At 40.4% G+C, this 21,996-nt stretch overlaps 1 long non-coding RNA gene and 1 other non-coding gene across 2 annotated transcripts in view; both read right to left on the bottom strand.

Moving 5' to 3' along the window:
* The window catches only part of LOC138809153 (uncharacterized), a 111,734-nt gene that overhangs the window by 16,726 nt on the left and 73,012 nt on the right, over positions 1 to 21,996 (bottom strand). The gene's annotated exons all lie outside the window — the stretch shown is intronic.
* Positions 11,180 to 11,283, bottom strand: LOC138809159 (U6 spliceosomal RNA). The gene has a single exon (XR_011366739.1). It is a non-coding gene; the product is annotated as a U6 spliceosomal RNA (small nuclear RNA).

Here is a 21,996-nt window from a genome sequence, read left to right on the forward strand (position 1 = left end):
ATTTTGGAAAACAATTGCTGAGCTCAGTGAAGGACTTTGAATAGGCTTAAACAAGCAAAGAGGAAGTTAGAGACATTTCAAATGGAGGAAGGTATACCTACAGTGGGCCTGTGATAAATGGGAAGGAACAGGTTACTAAAAAGGGGATGATAATGGGTAGATTCTGAACACGTGGTATTCATGGTTTTAGTGGCCTTAAGGTGGTAAGACCTAGTTGCACTCTCAAGATAGAAATTGTGGCTAAACATACAACAGACAAGGGTCTCATATCTAAAATATACTTGGAACTCAAAAAATTAAACCACCCAACAACAAATCCTCAAAGAAACAACTGCCCAATAAATAAGTGGGCGAAAGACTTAAAGAGAAGCTTCTCTGAAGAAGAAAGAAGGATGGCCAATAGACACATGAAGAAATGTTCAACATCCCTAGCCATAAAAGAAATGCAAATCAAAACAACATTGAGATATCACCTCACTCCAGTTAGAACAGCAAAAATCAAGAACTCTAACAACAACAGATGCTGGAGGGGATGTGGACAGAAAGGAACCTTACTTCATTGTTGGTGGGAATGTAAACTTGTTCAACCACTTTGGAAAGCAGTATGGAGGTTCCTCAAAAGACTTCACATAGACCTCCCCTATGATCCAGCAATCCCACTTTTGGGCATTTACCCAAATGTATACAAACAAGACCACACTAAAGCTACCAGCACAACTATGTTTATTGCAGCATTATTTACCATAGCTAAGATATGGAACCAACCCAGATGCCCCTCAGTAGATGAATGGATCAAGAAAATGTGGTATATATACACAATGGAATTCTATGCCTCCATCAGAAAGAATGACATTTCCCCATTTATTAGGAAATGGAAAGGTTTGGAAAAAATTATATTAAGTGAAGTAAGCCAGGCCCAAAGAAGCATAGGTCCCATGGTTTCCCTTATTTGCAATATCTAGTATAGGTATGAGTCAAGCGGAAAAGGTCAGATAATGTGATGTTAGAAAAATGAACCCTTAAATATGTATTTTAATGTTTTTTTTTCTTTCATGCATGTGTTTCTAACGCATTTATAAGATTATTTCTTTGTTGCCTTGTATGTCCCTCCCCCACAGTGTAACCCCCGCTTTCACTATATTTGATGTCAGTATAACATGTGGAGGAGATGGGGACAAACAAGTCGTTTAAGGATTCAGGTGGACCTGTTGCAACAATGAGAAGTACAAAATGTCATGTCAAAACCAGCTTTACAATGTCGGTGTGTGGGGAGGGGCGTATAATTGGGTGGGGGGAGGGGGGAGGCGGGGAAGGGAGGTGAAGGGTAAACAAAGGAGGAGGCTGCAATGCTTGGTAAGAAATGTATGCATTATCCTGCCCATGTAATTGTAGCCCCTCTGTACAGTATGTTCTCAAATAAAATTAAATTAAATTAAATAAAAAAAAAAGAAATTGTGGCTAAATTGAGCTGCAGAGCTGAGGGACAGCGCCCAGGCCCAGAGTTCAAGCCCCACAACCAGACCCAAAAAAAGAAAGAAAGAAAGAAATTGTGGCTAAAGATTCGTAACCAGTAACGAACAGGAAGTCATGATTGGGGACTGCCTCACATCACTCATGGGCATCTTGAGGAAATCTACAAGGAAGGTAACCAGGACAGTAGGAAGGAGTATCAGGAAGAAATTCTGGCAGAGAAAGGGAAAGAACTTAAAGAGGGCCAGAGTTTGCAGAGCCTGAGGTTCAGTGGAGAGGCTTTGCTCTCCAAGTGGTAAATGGGAATGATCCAATAGAGACCGTAGAATGGGACTAAAGGAAAAGCAAAGCCACAGCATGAAGGGACCATTTCAAAATGTGGTTCACATACAAAAGAATAGATATGGAGGGACAATAAGTGAAAACAACTCTCTGTAGTATCATTCTTAAGTGTGTGTTCACAGGTTCCTTGTTTTTCTTTCTAGTCATCCCTGTACAATGTGTTGGTTATTGCTTTTTTTTCCACCTTGATAGCATACAATCTTCTGTGAAATATTTGATTTGTTTAACAATGTTTTTGAGGTTCATTCATGTGTTGTCATTTGTATTCACTGGTGTACCACAATAGTCTCTTTATGACATACCATAATTATCTGCTTAACTTGGAGAGGCATATGGGTTGATTCTAGTTTAGAGGAATTAATTACAGACAGTGCTAATATTAGCATATTTCATAGTTTTTTGTTTTGTTTTGTTTTGTTGGTTGTGGGGCTTGAACTCTGGGCTTGGGTGCTGTCCCTCAGCTCTTCAACTCATGGCTAGTGCTCTACCATGTGAGCCACAGTGCCACTTCTGGTTTTCTGGTGGTTTATTGGAGATAAGAATCTCACAGCCTTTCCTGCCTGGGCTGGCTTTGAACCACAATTCTCAGATCTCAGCCTCCTGAGTAGGTAGTGTTATAGGTGTGAGCCACCAGCATTTGGCACTTCGTAGTTCTTCTTCTTCTTTTTTTTTTTTTTTTGTTGGTTGTGGGGCTTGAACTCTGGGCATGGGCGCTGTCCCTGTGATCTTCAACTCAAGGGGAGCACTACCACTTGAGCCACAGTGCCACTTCTGGTTTTCTGGTGATTTATTGAAGATAAGAGTCTAACGACTTTTCTTCCCAGGCTGGCTTTGAACTGCGATCTTCAGATCTCAGCCTCCTCAGTATCTAGGATTATAGGCCTGAGCCACTGATGCCGGGCTACTTGATAATTCTTCTTCTTTATTTTTTTTTTTTGTATGTCGTTCGTAGGGCCTGAACTCTGGGTCTGGGTGCTGTCCCTCAGCTCTTCAGCTGTAGACTAGCACTCTACCACTTGAGTCTCAGCCCTACTTCCAGATTTTTCTGCTTATGTGGTGCTGAGGAATCGAACTGAGGGCCTCAAGCATGCAAGGCAAGCACTCTACCACTGAGTCACCTTCCCAGTTCCAACTTCATAATTCTTATGTGACAGACCCTCTGGAGGTTAGATGCCCCTTTAGAGAAAGTCCAAAGAACAAAGATGACGAAGAGTTACAAAAAGATAATGAATTATTTTCAAGTAGGTTTTTAAAATAAAATAAAAAAGTGGGAAAATCCCATCTTCCCTTCCAATATACAGGCACAATTTTTTTTTTCAGGCACACAAAAAAATCAGACACAAATTGAATAGACATTTCTAAAGTTTGGGCTCATTAGTATACATGTTCATCTTCAACAGACATCTCTAAGCATTTTCAATGGTAGGAAGATTACAAGCTACTTGGCTACTTCTTTCATTTACAAATTCTAAATTCTGTAGTCATTTAGTCAATTCTCCTAACTTAAAATATTATGTTTTCTAAAAACATCCTCCTTATAGAGAGATTCCACACAGTGGTCCAATTTCAATCCTTTGTAAATTACGCTTTTAAAAATTAAAGGTTGGGCTGGGAATGTGGCTTTGTACTAGAGTGCTTGCCTAGCATCCAGGAAGCCCGGGATTTGATTCCTCATTACCACATATATAGAAAAAGCCAGAAATGGTGGTGTGGCTCAAGTGGTAGAGTGCTAGCCATGAGCAAAAGAAGCTGTGGGACAGTGCCCAGGTCCTGAGTTCAAGCCCTGGACTGGCAAAAGTAAAAATTAAAAAAAAAAAAAATTAAAGGTTTCACCAGGTGCGAGATTACAGCTAATCAGATAGCTGAGATCCAAGCCAGTCTGGGCAGGAAAGAATATAAGAATTTTTTATCTCCAATTAACCACATCTTCTCCCCCCACTCCCCAGAAAAGCCAGAAGTAGAGATGTGGTTTAAGTAATAGAGGAATAGTAGCCTCAAGCAAAAAAGCTGAGGGACAGCACTCAGGTCTTTAGCTCATGCTCCAGAACTGCCACCAAAAGAAAAATAAATGCTTCTGTTCTTTTTAGTGATATATATTTACCATTTAAAACAATATGTAGCTCCTAGTTCTTCAAATACCTTGACACTGGTCTTTAGCCTGAAATTAGACATACTTTTCCAAAAATGAAGAGCTAACATTTAGTGAGATCACTGCCCCCAGTCACACAATATCAGTGATATCACTAGCAATTCTGTTTTTGTTGTTGTTATTGTTTTTTAAGCCTAGTAAAGAGGTCACATAACTGTAGTGTAACAATTTTTGATGTTTGAATTTATATTTTCATTTTCAAATGAATTGCTAGAAAATTTCCTATTGTCCTTCAATGATGGATTATCTTTACTTTTTCCATATATTATTTTCAATTTGTTGTACAGGGTAGATTTATTTTAACATGTGCATATACTCATAAAATGTAGGGGCTGGGAAGGTGGCTCAGTGGTAGAGTGCTTGCCTTGCATGCATGAGACCCTGGGTTTGATTCCTCAGCACCACATAAGCAGAAAAAGCCAGAAGTGGTGCTGTGGCTCAAGCAGTAGAGCGCTAGCCTTGAGCTGAAGAGCTGAGGGACAGTGCCCAGGCCCAGAGTGCAGGCCCCATGACTGACAAAAAAAAAAAAAAAACAAAACAAAACTCATGCAATGTACCTTGATCAGACTCACACCTTCTTTTCCATTCTCCCTCAACCCTGCTAGTGGGAGATTTGATTGAAAACTCAGGAGAAGGGCCCAGATACAGAAGATTCATTACAAGAAAGAGATTAACAATGGGGTGGGCTTCTTGGGGTGCAGAAGTTGTCTTGTGGAGCAAAAAAACACATTTGTATGTTCCACAAAAATGCAGAGCAATAGGGAAGTTTTCCTAAAACCATTTTTCTTGGTTCACTTCTGGATTGAATGCTCTTTCATAAATTTGCCCCATACACATAGGTTTTTGTTTTTGCTTTGCCAGTGACAGCTGCTTCTATAAAGATAGTTCCTGCCCAAGTTCTGGGAACACATTATTGTAGTGTGAGCTGTTGATGCTCAGTGAGCACCAGGGGAAGTTGGCTCTGTGGTCTTTTCTCTGTTCTGGTCTGTGCAAGGTAGCCTGCTCTCCCGGTGCCATTTGCAATTGAAGAGCACAGACTCTGGAGCCAAAGATCTTGCTGTGTACCTTATAGAAAAAATGTGAGTATCAATACACAATCCATGAAAACAGATAGTTATAACTCACGCATCAAGTATGTATATGGCTTATTTCAGTTCCGATCTATAGTTATTTCTGCTTTTTTTTTTTGTTATTTGGAAGTTTTTGTTTTGTTGAGACAATATTTCACTATGTACCTGAGGTGTGCCCTGAACTCGTGACTCTCTTGCCTCAGCCTCTCAAGTGCTGAAGTTACAAGCCTGTGTCACCACCTTGTTCAGATTATTTTTGGTTTTTTTGACCCATTTCTGGGTCTAGAACCTAGGGCCTGAGTGCTATGGCTGAGCTTTATTGCCTAAGGCTATTGCTCTACTTGAGCCACAGCACCCCTTCCTGCCCTTTTCCTGGTTAATTGGAGATAGAGTCAAGTTGGCATAGAACTCAGCCTCCTGAGTAGATAGGATTGCATGCATGAGCCACCATGCCTAGCCTTTTTTTCTTTTCTTGGGGCGGTGGGGGGAAGGTGCTAGTGCTTGAACTTAGGGCCTAGGCACTTTCCCTTAGCTTTTTTGCTCAAGATGAACACTCTGCCACTTGAGCCATAGTTCTACTTCTGGCTTTTTGTTTCTTAGCTACAGATAGAGTCTTCATGGACTTTCCTTCCTGGGCTGGCTTCAAACTTTGATCCTCAGATCTCAGCCTGCTGAGTAGCTAGGATTACAGTTATGAGCCATTAGCATTAGTGTTTTTATTTAGAATTTGGTCATTCTGCTGCCTAGTCATTCTCTTTGCAATCATACAGCACTCGTAAGTGATATTATTGCATGTCAGGGGAGTCTGCCATCTCTGTTAATCATCACCCTCAAAAGAAAGTCTGAAGCTTTTAAAATCTATAACTTTTATAAATCACTGAAAATATTGATACTTGTTTCCTGTAAATCGACAGAAAATTGTATGAAATCCAACAGATGGTGAGAAATTGACTATTCACTTCTGCCAAATTTGGTCTCAGCAATTATGACAAAATGCTTGGAGTTCTGGATCAAGCCACTTAGGCCTTGGGAGATCAGAACATTAATTCATGGACCCATTGTAAACTAAAGGAAAGGGAAGGCTAAGAGCTGACTCATTTGGTCAATTTTTCATATTTTTCCCTTTTCCTTCCCCCGTCCCTTTTCTTTTCCCCTTTTCCTTTTCCCTTTCCCTCTCTCTTTCTCTTTCACTCTTTCACAGTACTGGTATTTGAATTCAGGGCTTTGCTTGCTAAGCAGGTATAACTCAGCCACACCTCCTATTTTTACTTAACTTATTTTTCAAATAGAGTATTACCTTTCTGTGTGGGCCAGCTTGGACTGCAATTTTCCTATTTGTATTCCCCAAATATCTGGAACTACAACTATATAATCATATGTTCAGATTTTTATTGGTTGAAATGAGGTCTCCCAAGATGAGTTCTCTTAAACTTCTTGTCTAGGCTGACCTTAAACTGTAGTCCTCCCAAGTAGCTAGGACTACAGGCATCACCACTTCTTTTTAGATAAGTTTTCACTGTGTAGCCCATGCTGGCCTTGAACTTGCTGTCTACCCAGGCTGCCCTTGAAATTCTCAGTTCTTCCTCAGCCTTCTGAGTGCTGGGATCAAAGACATAACTTAGAGTGATATCTCCACTTCATTGAAAAGCAACAAAGACAAAAACTCACCTTAAACTTAACTATCACTCATATCAACTACTGAAATTTTCACTGCTTTTCCCTTTCAGAGGAAATAAGATTGACATTGTTCATTTGGATGATGCTTAATGGTTTTGTGATCTGCTGTTCCCTTCTCCCTGCTTTGGTAGTCAGGTTCTATAGCCCTCCCTAGCTTTGCCCTTGGTAATAATGTAGTAAATGATGTTCTTACCATATAAAATATTAACTACTTTATGTTTTGATAGATGTGGGACAGTTTCTGGCAAGCATGAGAGTGATTTTGGAATCCCTTTTGTCACAGAATAGTGGAAAACCGTAGTAGAAAAACTGTGTAATTCAGTGTTTTCCATGGCAGCTCATCAACTGGTAAGGAGAAGTGGCTATTTGCAATAAGCAGGGAAGGGAGTGGTGGAAATACCAGCATGTGCAGTGAATACTGAGTACTTCATCTTCCTTTAGGTCATCTTTCTCCTAGACTTCTGTTCTTTGGACATTTCACACTGTACTCTCTTGAGAAAGTTGAAGAAGCTGTTGAAGAAGCTCTGTAATGACCCTGAAGGAGGACTGAGCAAGGTAACTTGAGTTGGCCCTGAACCTGTATTTCTTCCTCTCTTCAGAGAGATATGACTCTACTAAATAAAACATACTGGACTACAGATATATGCAAATAAATTGCCTCTAGAAGCTTTATTGGTATTTTTGCCAACACGGATAGTAAATACCACCTTGATTTGTCATTAGCATTAGAAAGGAGGCAGAAAAGCTGTATAACTTATCTAATCATTTTAGAGTATATTAAGTTACATAAAATCTATGTAAATAAAGTCTGAAAGATTTGTCTAGCCAGGTGCTTGTAGCTCATACCTGTAATACTAACTACTCAGGGTTGAGATCTGAGGATCTCAATTTGAAGCCAGTATAGGCAGGAAAGCCTGTGAGACTCTTATCTCCAAATAACCAGTTGGGGGGAGAGGGGCAGATGAGGAGGGGTAGGCTCGAGGTGTGGCTCAATTGGTGGAGTGCTAGTCTTGAATGAAAAAGCCCAGGGACAGCACCAAGACCCTGAGTTCAATCCCCATGACAGGCACACACACACAAAAATGAAGTCTAAAAGAGAAAATATACATGGAAAGACAAATAAGAAGGTTTGGTATTTAAAAGAATTATCTCCCATACTTAATTTTTATTATATAACATTTGTTCATAATGTTTTTGAGTTTCATAACTCCCTGATGGTAGTAGAAAGGGCATATACATTTAGCAGATCTTTTTTATTTTCTCATTTTGTTTTTTGGTGTAAAACTGGAACTCAAACTTAGTACCTGTTTCTTTGGCTCATTAGGTAGTGCACTACCAACCAACTAAACCATGCCTCCAACCCTGATGTTTTTATTGGTTGTGGGGCTTAAACTGAGCCTGGGCACGGTGCCTGAGCTCTTCAGCTCAAAGCCAGTGCTCTACCATTTGAGCCACAGCATCTAATCCTAATCGGTTTCTTTGCCAGTATTGGTTCTTGAATTCTGGGCCTATTCCTTAGCTCCTTTTTCTCAAGACTAGCATTCTACCACTTGAGCTATTTCTGGCTTTTAATGACAGATAAGACTTTCCTGACAAAGCTGACTTCAAACTGCAATCTTCAGATCTCAGCCTCCTGGGTAACTAGGATTAGAATCATGAGCTAAAAAGAAAACTTCCTTTATTTTTAAGAGGAAAAAAGAGTGGTCTTAGGCATGCCAAGGTCCTAAGTAAAAATGTGAGCTCTTTAAACTTTTAATTCAGTGTTTTTCTCCAGTGGAATTCATACCAGTACTTATTTTTAAAAATAGTTGTGTCACTGCTAAAAGATAAAAGCATGAGTCCCTAAAGTATAATCCTAATGCACTTCTGCTGAGTGATAGATGTCTATTGACCAGCTTAGCCTGTGTAAAATTTCATCAGGGCTGTCAAAGCCTGTGATCTACAGCATTGATAGTCTATTGTGACAGTTGGTTCTGTAATAGTATCTGGAATTTTCTCCTACTCATTTGTCTGCCTAGCTGGATGTTGAGACCTGGCAGCAGGAACAGCCTGTGGTACTACATACATGGACCAAGAAATCTGCCCATAACTATGAAAATAACTGCCATGAAGTATCTGTCTTTGTTAGCCCAGGGGCAACCTATTTTGAAGTGGAATTTGATAAGAGGTGTGAAACCGAAAAGCGCTAAGACTTACATGTATTTTCTTCCAAGCAATAGTGGATCAAAAACAAGAGAAAGAATATAATAGAGATTATGCCTTCACAGGTATGATTATCTGGAATTTACAGACTCTAGAGTTAGGAAGACACACTGACACAAAACTTGGTACTTATAAGTGGCCTAAGGTAAGTCATATTCCCAAATCAAGGTAAATAAGTACTTCTGTAGCAATTCTTGTCCTTTTTCCAACCTTAGAGCTAAAGGTATGGTGTTTGGAAAAAGAAGGACTAGCTAGGCTCTGGTGGCTTATGTTGATAATGTTCAAAATCCTAGCTACTCAGCAGGTTGATATCTGAGGAATAAGATTTAAAGCTAGCCTAGGTAGACAAATCTAAGAGAGGCTTATCTCAACCAGCAAAAAGCAAGAGTGGAGACATGTTTTGAATGGTAGAATGACAGCCATGGCCAAAATAGCTGAAAAAGACTCAAAGCTTTAAGTACAAACCTTAATACTGGCACATTTCTAGAATGTGTTATTAGATAGTTTTGACCATACATCAGGCTCTCAAGGGATGAACACAGGTCTAGGGAGAGGGAAGTCAACTAGGGAAAGGCATTTTAGAAAAGAAGTGCTGAGCTCAGGGCAGGACTTTGAATCAGCTTAAACAAGCAAAGAAGAAGTTAGAGACATTTCAAATGGAGGGCAGTACACCTACAGTGGGCCTGTGATGAAATGGGAAGGAACAGGTGACTAAAAAGGGGATGATAATGGGTAGATCCTGAACATGTGGTACTTGTGGTTTTAGTGGCCTTCAAGTGGTAAGACCTAGTTGCACTCTCAAGATAGACATTGTGGCTAAAGATTCGTAACCAGTAACGAACAGCAAGTCATGATTGGGGACTACCTCACATCACTCATGGGCATCTTGAGGAAATCTACAAGGAAGGTATCCAGGACAGTAGGAAGGAGTATCAGGAAGAAATTCTGGCAGAGAAAAGAGAAAGAACTTAAAGAGGGCCAGAGTTTGCAGAGCCTGAGGTTCAGTAGAGAGGCTTTGCTCTGCAGGTGGTAACTGGGGAGTGATCCAATAGAGACAGTAGAATGGGATTGAAGGAAAAGCAAAACCACAGCATGAAAGGACCATTTCAAAATGTGGTTCACATACAAAAGAATAAATATGGGGGTCTGGGAAAGTGGCTCAGTGGTAGAGTGCTTGCCTTGCATGCATGTGGCCCTGGGTTTGATTCCTCAGCACCACATAAGCAGAAAAAGCTGGAAGTGGTGCTGTGGCTCAAGTGGTAGAGCACTATCCTTGAGCTGAAGAGCTGAGGGACAGCGCCCAGGCCAGAGTTCAGGCCCCACAACCGGACCCAAAAAAAACCAAAACTGTACAGAGGTGTCACATTTCTGGGAGTAAATAATGAGTACATTTCCTAACAAGCATTGTTCCCTCCTCCCACCATCCCTTCCCTCCCACCTCCACAAATACACTCCCCTCCCCCTTCCCCTGCCTAAATTGTAAAGTTCATTTTTCAACAGAGTGTCTTGTGCATCTCATTGTTACAATGGGTTAACCTGTATCCCTATTTAACCATTTTGTATTTCCCTTCCCCTCACCAAATTAGAGAAACGTATGCACAGGATGTTGGTTTACCAACTTCAAATACAATGAAAACAGGGGTTATAGCGTGGGGGAGGAACATATACAGAAACAAAAAAAATCACATCACACATCATAAGTACATTAGAAACAATAACAAGAAAGTAAAAAACCCTATCTTAGGGTTCATTTCCCTTAATATCATCTTATCTGCTCATATGCACATAGCTTTTGATGTATTGTGCTTATCACAGACATATATTAGTTATTGAAAATAAGGGAAACCATGGGACCTATGTTTCTTTGGACTTGGCTTACTTCACTTAATAAATATTTTTCCAAGACTTTCCAGTTCTTAACAAATTGGGCGATACCATTCTTTCTGATGGAGGCATAGAATTCCATTGTGCATATACACCCATATTTTCTTGATCCATTCATCTACTGAGGGGCATTAGGGTTGGCTCTATATCAGCTATTGTAAATAATGCTGCAGTAAACATAGTTGTGCTGGTAGTTTTAGTATGGTCTTGTTTGTGATCATTTGGGTAAATGCCCCAAAGTGGGATTGCTGGGTCATAGGAGAGCTTTATATGGAGTCTTTTGATGAGCCTCCATATTGCTTTCCAAAGTGGTTGAACAAGTTTACACTCCCACCAAGAATGCAGTAGAGTCCCTGTGGCCACATACTCTCCAGCATCTGTTGTTGCAAAAATGGAACATTTCACTAATTTGCGTGTCAGCCTTGCTCAGGGGCCATGCTAATCTCTGTATTGTTCCAATTTTAGCGTATTTGCTGCCTAATTGAGCACAGAACATTTTTTATATGTAAAGTGTAATTGATTTTCTTAAACTAGACAATTCAAAAAAAGTAAGCTCAAAAGATTTCTTGTGAAATTTTAGAACCATGTATTTCTTTTTTTTAGCAATACAACAAACTGTTAGTACCATGTATTTCTTACATAAGCACACATTTAAGAAGAAAGTCAAGATTGGCATGTCAAAAACAAAATAATTCCAGATATTTGTTGTTCAAGAGATGTGTAGGAGGAGGAATTCAATTATTCTATACAAGGCACCTGTCATAATGAACACTGCAGCAAGTGTTAAGGTTTGTTAAAAGTGTTAAATGTATTTAATTTTGGGTATTTGCTTATATATGGCAAAATTAGGACTGTTTGGCAGGTCATAAACTTTTCTATAAAGTATTTGAGGTTTATGGTAGCAGACATATGGTACTAATTATGTACATTTCAGAGTTTATAGAAACATTACCAATAAGAAGTTGCAAAGTCTTTGCGTAAAGAAGCAGAGTGAAGAGTTAAGACTTTGTTAAGTACATAGTTTCTGTTAAATTTTTAGGGCTTCCTTACTTTACATGTTAGTGAGGAACAAATGATGATATAAGCCATATACAACTGATGAGATGAACCATAAAAAGTAATCTTCGTGGGTAACTTTAAAGACTACTCATAGCCTATAAAACTCTTTTTAAAGGGCTGGGAAGTTGGCTCAGTGGTAAAGCGCTTGCCTTGCGTGCTTGAGGCCCTGGGTTCGATTACTCAGCACCCATAAGCAAAAAAACAATCCAGAAGTGGTGCTGTGGCTCAAGTGGTAGAGAACTAGCCTTGAGCTGAAGAGCTGAGGGGCAGTGCCCAGACTCAGAGTTCAGGCCCACGACCGGACCCAAAATAAAAACCCAAACAAAATCCTCTTTTTGAACATCATAATCTTAGCCAGTTTTAAATGCACAGGAATATGAGAAAATAGTAAAATCTAATATGTAGAGCACTTCAAATACTGAAAACACTGGTAATTGTTTTTTTATTTTATTAATCATTAATATTTAATTTTCGGTTTTCTTTATTTGTTGCATTGTTTCCCTTTTTGTAATATAATACAACTTTTTATAAGTCGTCATCAGGAGGTACTTTGAGAAGCTTACTGGGATGGCCAAAGATTTTTTATAGGTGCATGTGAGTTTACAAAGAAGAAAATTAAGAACAAAATATTTATTAAAAAAATTATCAAGTACAGTCTGAATCAGGAGGGATGATAAATGTCCACACCCAAAATCTTAGCCCTCATCTGAAGCGGTGGTATTACAGAGTTGAGACCACAAAAGTGAGAGACTGTTTTTGTGTTTTTTGTTTTTGTCAGTCGTGAGGCTTGAACTCTGGGCTGGAGTGCTGTCCCTGCACTCTTCAGCTGAAGGCTGGCTCTCTACCCCTTGAGCCACGGCGCCACTCTGGTTTTCTAGTGGTTTATTAGAGATAAGAGTCTCACGGACTTTCCTGCCCAGGCTGGCTTTGAACTGTGATCCTCAGAACTCAGCCTCCTGCATAGCTAGGATTATAGTCGTGAGCTGCTGGCACCCAGCATTGTTTTGTTGATTTTTATTTTGTTGGTCATGGGGCTTGAACTCTGGGGCCTGGGTGCTGTCCCTCAGCTCAAGGCTAGCACTACCACTTGAGCCTTCATCTTTTTCTACTTCTGTGGTGCTGAGGAATCAAACCCAGGGCCTCATGCATTGCAAGGCAAGCACTCTACCATTGAGCCACCTTCCCAGCTCCTGAAAGACTGTGTTTCAAAAAATCATCTAAACAACATTTGCTTTCTGCTTTGGGTTATATAATGAAATATATGAATATCTTTTTATATTTTTGTGAATTGTCATACTTCTAAATTCATACAAACTTCAGCCACTTTATCCTTTACAAAGTCATGAAATATCTCTGAGAAATTTCTTCTGGGAAAATTATATTTGCACTTATAATTTCTTCTGAGTCATTTTTATTTTTATTTATTTTTTATTTTTTTATTGTGAAAAAACTGTACAGAGGGGTTACAATTACATGGGCAAGATAATGAGTACATTTCTTATCAAGCATTGTAGCCTCCTCCTTTGTTTCCCCTTCCCATTCCTTCCAAGCCTCCCCCCCCACCCAGTCCTCACCCCACCCCCCCACCAAAGTTGTAAAGTTCATTTTCGACATGACAACTTGTACTTCTCATTGTTGCAATGGGTCCATCTGTATCCTTATTTAAACGACTTGTTTTTCCCCTTCCCCTCCACAAATTATACCGACATCAAATACAGTGAAAGCAGGGGTTATACTGTGGGGGAGGGACATACAAAGCAACAAAGAAATAATCATATAAATGAGTTAGAAACAAATGCATGAAAGAAAAAAAACATTTAAATACATATCTTAGGGTTCATTTTCCTAACATCACCTTATCTGACCTTTTCTGCTTGACTCACACATATACTAACTATTGCAAATGAGGGAAACCCTGGCACCTATGTTTCTTTGGGCTTGGCTTAATTCACTTAATATAATTTTTTCCAAGTCTTTCCAGGCCCATATCAAGCACTGAAATAGAAACAGCAATAAGAGACCTCCCATCTAAGAAAAGTCCAGGACCAGATGGTTTTACAGTGGAATTCTACAAGGCCTTCAAAGCAGAGCTCACACCAATACTCCTCCAACTCTTCAATGAAATTGAAAGAGAAAGTTCACTACCGAACACATTCTATGAAGCCATCATAACCCTAATCCCAAAACCAGGCAGGGACTCATCATTTTTATTTTTTATCAAAATCATTTTATATTTTATGTTGATGGGTTATCATACATCAAATACCTTCAAATGTACATGTAGAGTCTAAAGATAGCAGTATGAATATTCTCATGCAGCTCTTGTTTATCTGTTATGTACTTTCAGTATTATGGTACTTCTCTCTTTCACCGTTTTTCATTCATAGTCTTTCTCTTTCATGCTCCATGTCTGCTACTTAGAATTTCTGCTGGTCTTTTATCCTTCAGGATCCACTGGTTTTGTGGGAACATGATAGGGACCAACAGTTTCCCTTGCATTCTTTAAGAATTATAAGAGGGACGTGATATTATTCTTTGCCATTCTAAATGGCAAAACAACAGATCTAGGAATTCCTTTTCACTTTTACTTCTATTATAAATTTTATCTCAAAGGAATCATTGGGATAGATAAGATATTTTATCTTGTGACCTTAAAGTTCTTTTTCTTTTACAAACAACCTTTTTCTTTGATTATCAGTAAGTAACTACATGTAATGAAAACAAAGCTATCCTATGTTAAGTAGACCGAAGTTGTTCACAGGGATGAAAAACAAGGTAATGGGGCAAGTGAGAACAAAGGATACCCATCATAGAGCACAGCTCCTCAGAGCAGTTTATCATGTACACTTTGTGAGAATGACAATGTGCTGGGAACTATTGATTAAATCACTGAACACTGATTTATATATATGTACATATAGTTGCATATGTATATTTATTTATATATGCATATATGTATGCATATGCCCTTATATATGTACACATGTATGTTACTATACACATAAATTCACACATACATATACACATGTATACATGCACACATGGAGAAAGACATATTTACAGCCAACACAAGTTTCACTAGTTGTTGAATATGCCTTAGATGGAATATTTGAAACAAAATATGTTGAAAATGTATTTGTCTCTATTAGTTCTTTTACCACTCCTCTTATCTCTTAAAACTATTAGGTTTTGACAGATTTGACTTGCAAAATGCAGTACAAGTCACTCAGAAATCTCAGTAAGTAAAGAACATATCGTGTTTCCCAGCTCCCTACAGAATGCTTGCTCTTATAGACATTCTCAACAACCAAAGTAGCAGGAAAATGCCCTGGTAAAAAAATAAAGTTATATATCTCATTGTTGCAATGGGTCCACCTATATCCCTAGTTAAACGATTTGTTTTTTCCCTTCCCCTCCAAAAATTATACCTACATCAATACATTGAAAGCAGGGGTTATACCGTGGGGGAGGAACATACAAAGCAACATAGAAATCATCTTATAAATATGTTAGAAACAATTTCATGAAAGTCAAAAACCAAAAAAAAACATTTGAATACTTATCTTGGGGTTCATTCCCCTAACATCAACTTATCTGACATTTTCTGCTTGACTCAGACATATACTAATTATTGCAAATAAGGGAAACCATGGAACCTATGTTTCTTTGGGCCTGGCTTACTTCACTTAATATAATTTTTTCTAAGTTTTACCACTTCCTAACAAATGTGGCAATGTCATTCTTTCTGATGGAGGCATAGAATTCCATTGTGTATATATACCACAATTTCTTGATACATTCATCTGCTGAGGGGCATCTGGGTTGGTTCCATATCTTAGCTATGGTAAATAAAGCTGCAATAAACATAGTTGTGCTGGTAGTTTTAGTATGGTCTTGTTTGTGATCATTTGGGTAAATGCTCAAAAGTGGGATTTCTGGGTCATAAGGCAGCTCTATGTGGAGTCTTTTGAAGAACCTCCATACTGCTTTCCAAAGTGGTTAAACAAGTTTACACTCCCACCAACAATGTACAAAAGTACTCTTCTGTCAACATTCCCTCCAGCATCTTTTGTTATTAGAGTTCTTTATTATAACCATTCTAACTGGGGTGAGGTGGAATCTCAATGTTGTTTTATCGAAAAATGAGCTTTACAACTTTGGTGGGTGGGGGGATGACGAGGTGTGGGTGGGAAGATGGGAAGGGATGGAAAGGGGAAAGAAAGAGGAGCCAACTATGCTTGATAAGAAATGTACTCGTTATGTTGCCCATGTAACTGTAACTCCTCTGTACGGTATTCTCACAATAAAAAAAATAAAATTATAAGGCTCTAAATGGCATCCTTCCTTGAGCTCTTTTCCAACAGCCAGCATCAATTCCCAAGCAGATGAGAAAGTCCTCAGAAGACTGGACCTCAGATCAACATTTAACCAACCCATGTGAAAAGTCCTATGAGAGAAATGCTGGCTGAGGTCTGGCTGATTTCCTGGCCAAGAAAATAAGAAAAGAAGAAAGTATTTTTAATGTATTAAAGTTTGAGAATAATTTGTAACCTGTCAATAAATGTGTAGAACACAAGTATACCAACTGACAAAAAATGATGTGCTCTTGGACTTGGTGAGTGATTTTACATGTGTTTACATAAGTAGAATCAGCAAAAATCAAGCCAGCATTTCTTCATTTAAGATATGAAGAAAGGATACAGGTTGACCCATTGTAATAATGAACTGTACAAGACACTCTATCAAAGAGGGGGTGGAGGGATGAGTTGGGGAGGTGTGAAAAGAAGGGATGGTAGGGGAAAAACAAAGGAGAGGGTGCTCAATAAGAAATGTACTCATGCTGGGCGCTGGTGGCTCAGGCCTCTAATCCTAGCTACTCAGGAGGCTGAGATCTGAGGATCTGATTTAAAGCCAGACTGGGCAGGAAAGTGTGAGAAATTCTTTTTTTTGGAGGGAGGGGTCCGGTTGTGGGGCCTGAACTCTGGGCTTGGGCGCTGTCCCTCAGCTCTTCAGCTCAAAGCTAGCACTGTACCACTTGAGCCATAGCGCCACTTCCGGCTTTTTTCTTTTTGCTTATGTGGTGCTGAGGAATTGAACCCAGGGCCTCAGGCATGCAAGGCAAGCGCTCTACCACTGAGCCACCTTCCCAGCCCCCAAGAAATTCTTATCTCCAATAAACCACCAAAAAACAGGAAGTGACACTGTAGCTCAAGTGGTAGAGTGCTAGCCTTGAGCTGAAGAACTGAGGGACAGCACTCAGGCCCAGAGTTCAAGCCCCATGAATGACAATAGAGAAAAAACGAGAAATGTACTCATTACCTTACTTATGTAACTGTAACCCCTCAGTACAGTGTAAGGTCCGCTCCTGGATGGCGAGCAGACTCCACCCTCCTCGCAGCAAAGTCTCCACCCAGTACCTGCGTTACCTAGGCAACTGGGACACCTGGAAGAGGTCACATCTGAATTTGATGTGGCCACACCTTTCCCCGCCCATACCCTACATAAGGCCTAGCCCAGGCCCAGACGCTCTCTTGCTCTCTTGCTGCTCCCTTTTTACTCTCTGTTCGTTTCTAGCTCTTGCTGTTCTTTTCTTGCTCTCTCTCTTTCCCAGCCACGTGGAGTGCCAACCTTGCCTGGTCCCAGCAGGTCTACCCCTTACCTGAATACCACGTGAGTGCTACTGTTCTTACCCCTCTCTCTGCTCTTTTCTCTCTCTTTCCTCTCTTCCCAGCTCTCTCTCATTCCCAGGCCTTTCCCAGCCACGTGGAGTGCCACCCTTGCCTGGTCCAAGCAGGTCTACTAAATAAACCTACCCCTTATCTGAATACCACGTGCGTGCTGGTGCTGTTCTAACTCGGTCACCTCTTTTTAAAAACCTAACATAAATGGTGCCGTGACTCGGATAAAGGCTTAAAGTCAGGATAGCTGGGATTTCTCTGTTTTTTTTTTTTCCCTCGTTTTTCTTTTTTCTTTTTTTTGTTCTTCCCTTTTTGCTCTGAGGAATACCCGCAGTTCTGACGGCCTTTTGCGAACCAGTCTGTCTGCGGCGGAATCAACGCATCGATACCATTGCTGCCTTCACATCCACGTCCACACTTCTCTACTCTGGTGAGTGAAACTACTCTACGGCTCTCTGTCACTCAGTCTCTGTCCAGACGTGGCGCTACGCCAGAGAGCTCCTACGGCCTTTAGCTGAAAGGCGGTCACCTCTGAAGCCGAGGACGCTTGGCTTTGGGGGCTTGGCCATTTCTCTCTAGAGGGCTCTGGGGGAATTCGGGACGCCGCTTCTGCCTGGTCAGCTCTCCTTCACTCACCAGACTGACTCTACTCATTTAATGGGGTGCTGTGAATCACGCCTGAGCCGTGAAACCCCTTTGAAATGCCTCCCGCGCTCCCTGGAAAGCCAGAGAGCCTCATTTTTATGCCATTCTCAGAAGCACAGTTTTTGCTACTGCAATGGTAAATGGTCAGAAGTTTAATTTCAGGCTCTTTGCTCTCTCTGCCATTCATGGGCAACTTTCTACCCTTTTTTCTACAACTTTTTGGCTTGTGCCTTGAAGAGTGCGACGCAGGCTGGGTCCCAGGGACCCCCCTCTAGGTTCCCTCTCAAAGGCTAGCCAATGTAGGCTTAATCTATTCAGGCTTTCTTTGCATTCTTTCAGAAATTCGCCATCTTGAATCCGCCATCTTGGCCACGTGGTGGGTTAAGGGATTGGCCCCATCTGACCCTTAACCTTCCACTAAGTTTACTACTCCATCTATTCTAAGGTGCCTTGCTAACAAGTTGCTGTTTTCACAGGCCCTAGTAACTGAGGCCCAACCATCTGATGTGCTTTGTTAGCAAAGATGTCTAAATGTTGTCAAAATTTTAGGTTTTGAGTTTTGCCTTTTTTGTTTTGTGTTGTGTATTCCACTACTGACTACATGGTTCTAAAATACTGGGCATATCTGTGCTAAAATTCTCATCACATCTAATGAGTTTTGTCATTTCAAAATATTTGTTGGCAATTCTTGATAAGAACCAGGTAAGCTCTACTTATTCTACTTGATCTCCTTGTTGCTTTAATTGGAAATAATAAAGGGCTTTTGTGGCAAAGATTTCAGTTCAAAGCCAGCTCGGGCTAAAAAATCCCTAAGACTCCGTCTCCCAGCTAAACTCTGCAAGTGGTACTATAACTCAGTGTGGCAGAGTGCTAGCCTTGAGCAGAAGTGCTCAGGGACAGTGCCCAGGCCTTGAGTTCAAACCTCCTTAAATACTAGTGGTACAATAACTCAAAGTGGTTCAGTGCTAGCCTTGAGCGGAAGCGCTCAGGAACAGTGCCCAGGCCTTGAGTTCAAATCTTGAATACCAACTGGGACAAGCCATCCCAGCAACGAGCACCTAGACTCAGCCAGTCTGGGGAACAAGGGAACGTGGAAAGGAGTAAGGGGAGATGATGTCACATCAGCTACTTTGTGCCTGCCCTTTCAAAATTAACCTGAGCCGGGAGGTCAGTAGAAGTAAGAAGCCTGCCCATCCAATGTCTATACCTGTCTACCTATTAACTAAACAGGGATTTATATTCTTGCCTTTGTCACCTGAATTCTCTACCTAGTTGCCAGATGTCAGAAGTAACTAGGGACATTTCTACCAACATTTTCAGCCCCAAGTCCTTCCTCTTGCCATTTATTTGCTCTCTAGTATTTTTTTTTCCAGCCCCTCAATGCTCATGAGACTTCTCCAGATTTCATCTAAGGACTCACGCCACCAAGGGACAGCTGCTGCTCACTGCCTTCTCTGGGAGGAGACCAAATTCCAGCCTTTTACCCCTATTGTCGACGCCCCTTGTCAGCAGGAAGTAGCCAGAGAGAATCCTCGCCCTATTTCATGATTATTAAAAGGCTGGAATGTAAGGTCCGCTCCTGGATGGCGAGCAGACTCCACCCTCCTCGCAGCAAAGTCTCCACCCAGTACCTGCGTTACCTAGGCAACTGGGACACCTGGAAGAGGTCACATCTGAATTTGATGTGGCCACACCTTTCCCCGCCCATACCCTACATAAGGCCTAGCCCAGGCCCAGACGCTCTCTTGCTCTCTTGCTGCTCCCTTTTTACTCTCTGTTCGTTTCTAGCTCTTGCTGTTCTTTTCTTGCTCTCTCTCTTTCCCAGCCACGTGGAGTGCCAACCTTGCCTGGTCCCAGCAGGTCTACCCCTTACCTGAATACCACGTGAGTGCTACTGTTCTTACCCCTCTCTCTGCTCTTTTCTCTCTCTTTCCTCTCTTCCCAGCTCTCTCTCATTCCCAGGCCTTTCCCAGCCACGTGGAGTGCCACCCTTGCCTGGTCCAAGCAGGTCTACTAAATAAACCTACCCCTTATCTGAATACCACGTGCGTGCTGGTGCTGTTCTTACTCGGCTTCCTCTTTTTAAAAACCTAACATACAGTATCTTTACAATAAAAATATATATTAAAAAGATACAAGGAAAACTTCTGTATTTATAGGAAGTTGTATTTGTCACTCAATATCAGTAAGGTATTGGTTTTAGGACCACAGGCAGATTACACTTTGGATAGTCAAATTCTCTATGTGAACACAGCATATTATTTACATTAGAATCTGCCCACAACCTAGTACAGAGTAATTGCTATGAAAATTTTTACTACATTCTATGTTTGTAATGAAAAATAAAAGCATATGCACTATTAATAGATACAATTTTTTTCAGATAATTTTTGCCCACATTTTATGGATGGAATTGGGAGAGCAATTTTGAAAAGCACAAATTTCATCACCAAGACCGGTCTGCAAAACAAGGAGCTAATACAGCATCACTGAATAGTATGGAACTCCAAGGAGAAGTACTTGAATTGACAGTATCAGAAAGTATAAGCACACAAGAACTTTTTAGAAATGCAGCTGCTAGATTTCTCATGGAGAGCTTTCATAACACTTTGTGAACCACAAAGTCAGAACCTCACTGAATTGTAGATGGATTTCCCTCACCTTTCTGTCATGCTCAGTCATTATCAATCAACATATAGCTAATCTTGAATAATCCTCTAATAACAAAATATTGATGGAGTATATATATGCAGAAAACCTGGGAAGGCTAACTTTTTTCAATTAGGACAGTTTGTATTCTATGATCCAGCAGAGTGGAAACTAGGTAAGCATCCATTTACAGTCTTCTGAATAATTCTCCTTCTGACCACATCAGTTATTTATCCATACCTGTGCTGGAGTGAGAGCTTTTTAAAAGACTTTAATGATTTTAAATTTAAATTTAAATGTGGAATGAAATTAGTTTCAATAGTGCATTACATTAAGATATTTAGAAACAACTGAGAAACCTAAAGGTCTATAAGATTTTTTTGGAAGTGAAGAGATATTGGAATTTCTTTCTTTATATTTTAAGCAATTTGCAAAAAGAATTGGCCCTCTGGCTATTCCCTTCCATACAGGTAATTTCTGTATGAAAGATAATTCCTGTATGGTAATTCTCAGCAGCAAAGCTAGAGGGCAGTCAAGTTCCTCCTGGCAAACCACCAATGGGCATGTATAGCTTTGAAGCCTCTGCCTGGCAAAGAGGTTAGGTTTTAGCTTCATGACAAAAATCAGCATATTAACATTTTGAAGTGTTTGACATTGAGGAAGCATTTACTTCTGTTTAACCCGACACTTCCCAAAATTATTTGAACACAACACACTCATTTTGTGATTCTTCCTGAATTGGATAGGATTATTCAGCACAGCCTAAGTGGAATACCCCGAGGAACCTATACTTCCTGCTTCCTGGTGGCCATCCAATGGAATTCCTGGAGTTCTGAAGCAGAGAGGCCTCCATTGTGTAATGGACAAACCCTACAGACCTAGCCCAACTCAAGAAAGCAGGTGATCTCCTTTGGTTGACCTTGTATCTAGTAACTGGCGCCAAGATGGGCCTCCCTCCTTCCACCCAAGAAGGTGGATAATATGGCAGGACCTCCCAAATACCTCTCAGTCCTATCTCTCAATATTAACGTACTTAACTCTCCAATTAAGCGACATAGACTGTCTAGTTGGATGAAAAACAAGATCCACCCCACTCTTCCTTTCTTTTTTATATTTTAAAAGTGCCAAAATACACAGATGATCAAGTCAGAACCCACCCATATCCTCCCAT

Source organism: Dipodomys merriami, unplaced genomic scaffold (genome assembly GCF_024711535.1).
Source record: "Dipodomys merriami isolate MVZ:Mamm:240054 unplaced genomic scaffold, mDipMer1.0.p SCAF_488, whole genome shotgun sequence".
NCBI classification, from domain to species: domain Eukaryota; kingdom Metazoa; phylum Chordata; class Mammalia; order Rodentia; family Heteromyidae; genus Dipodomys; species Dipodomys merriami.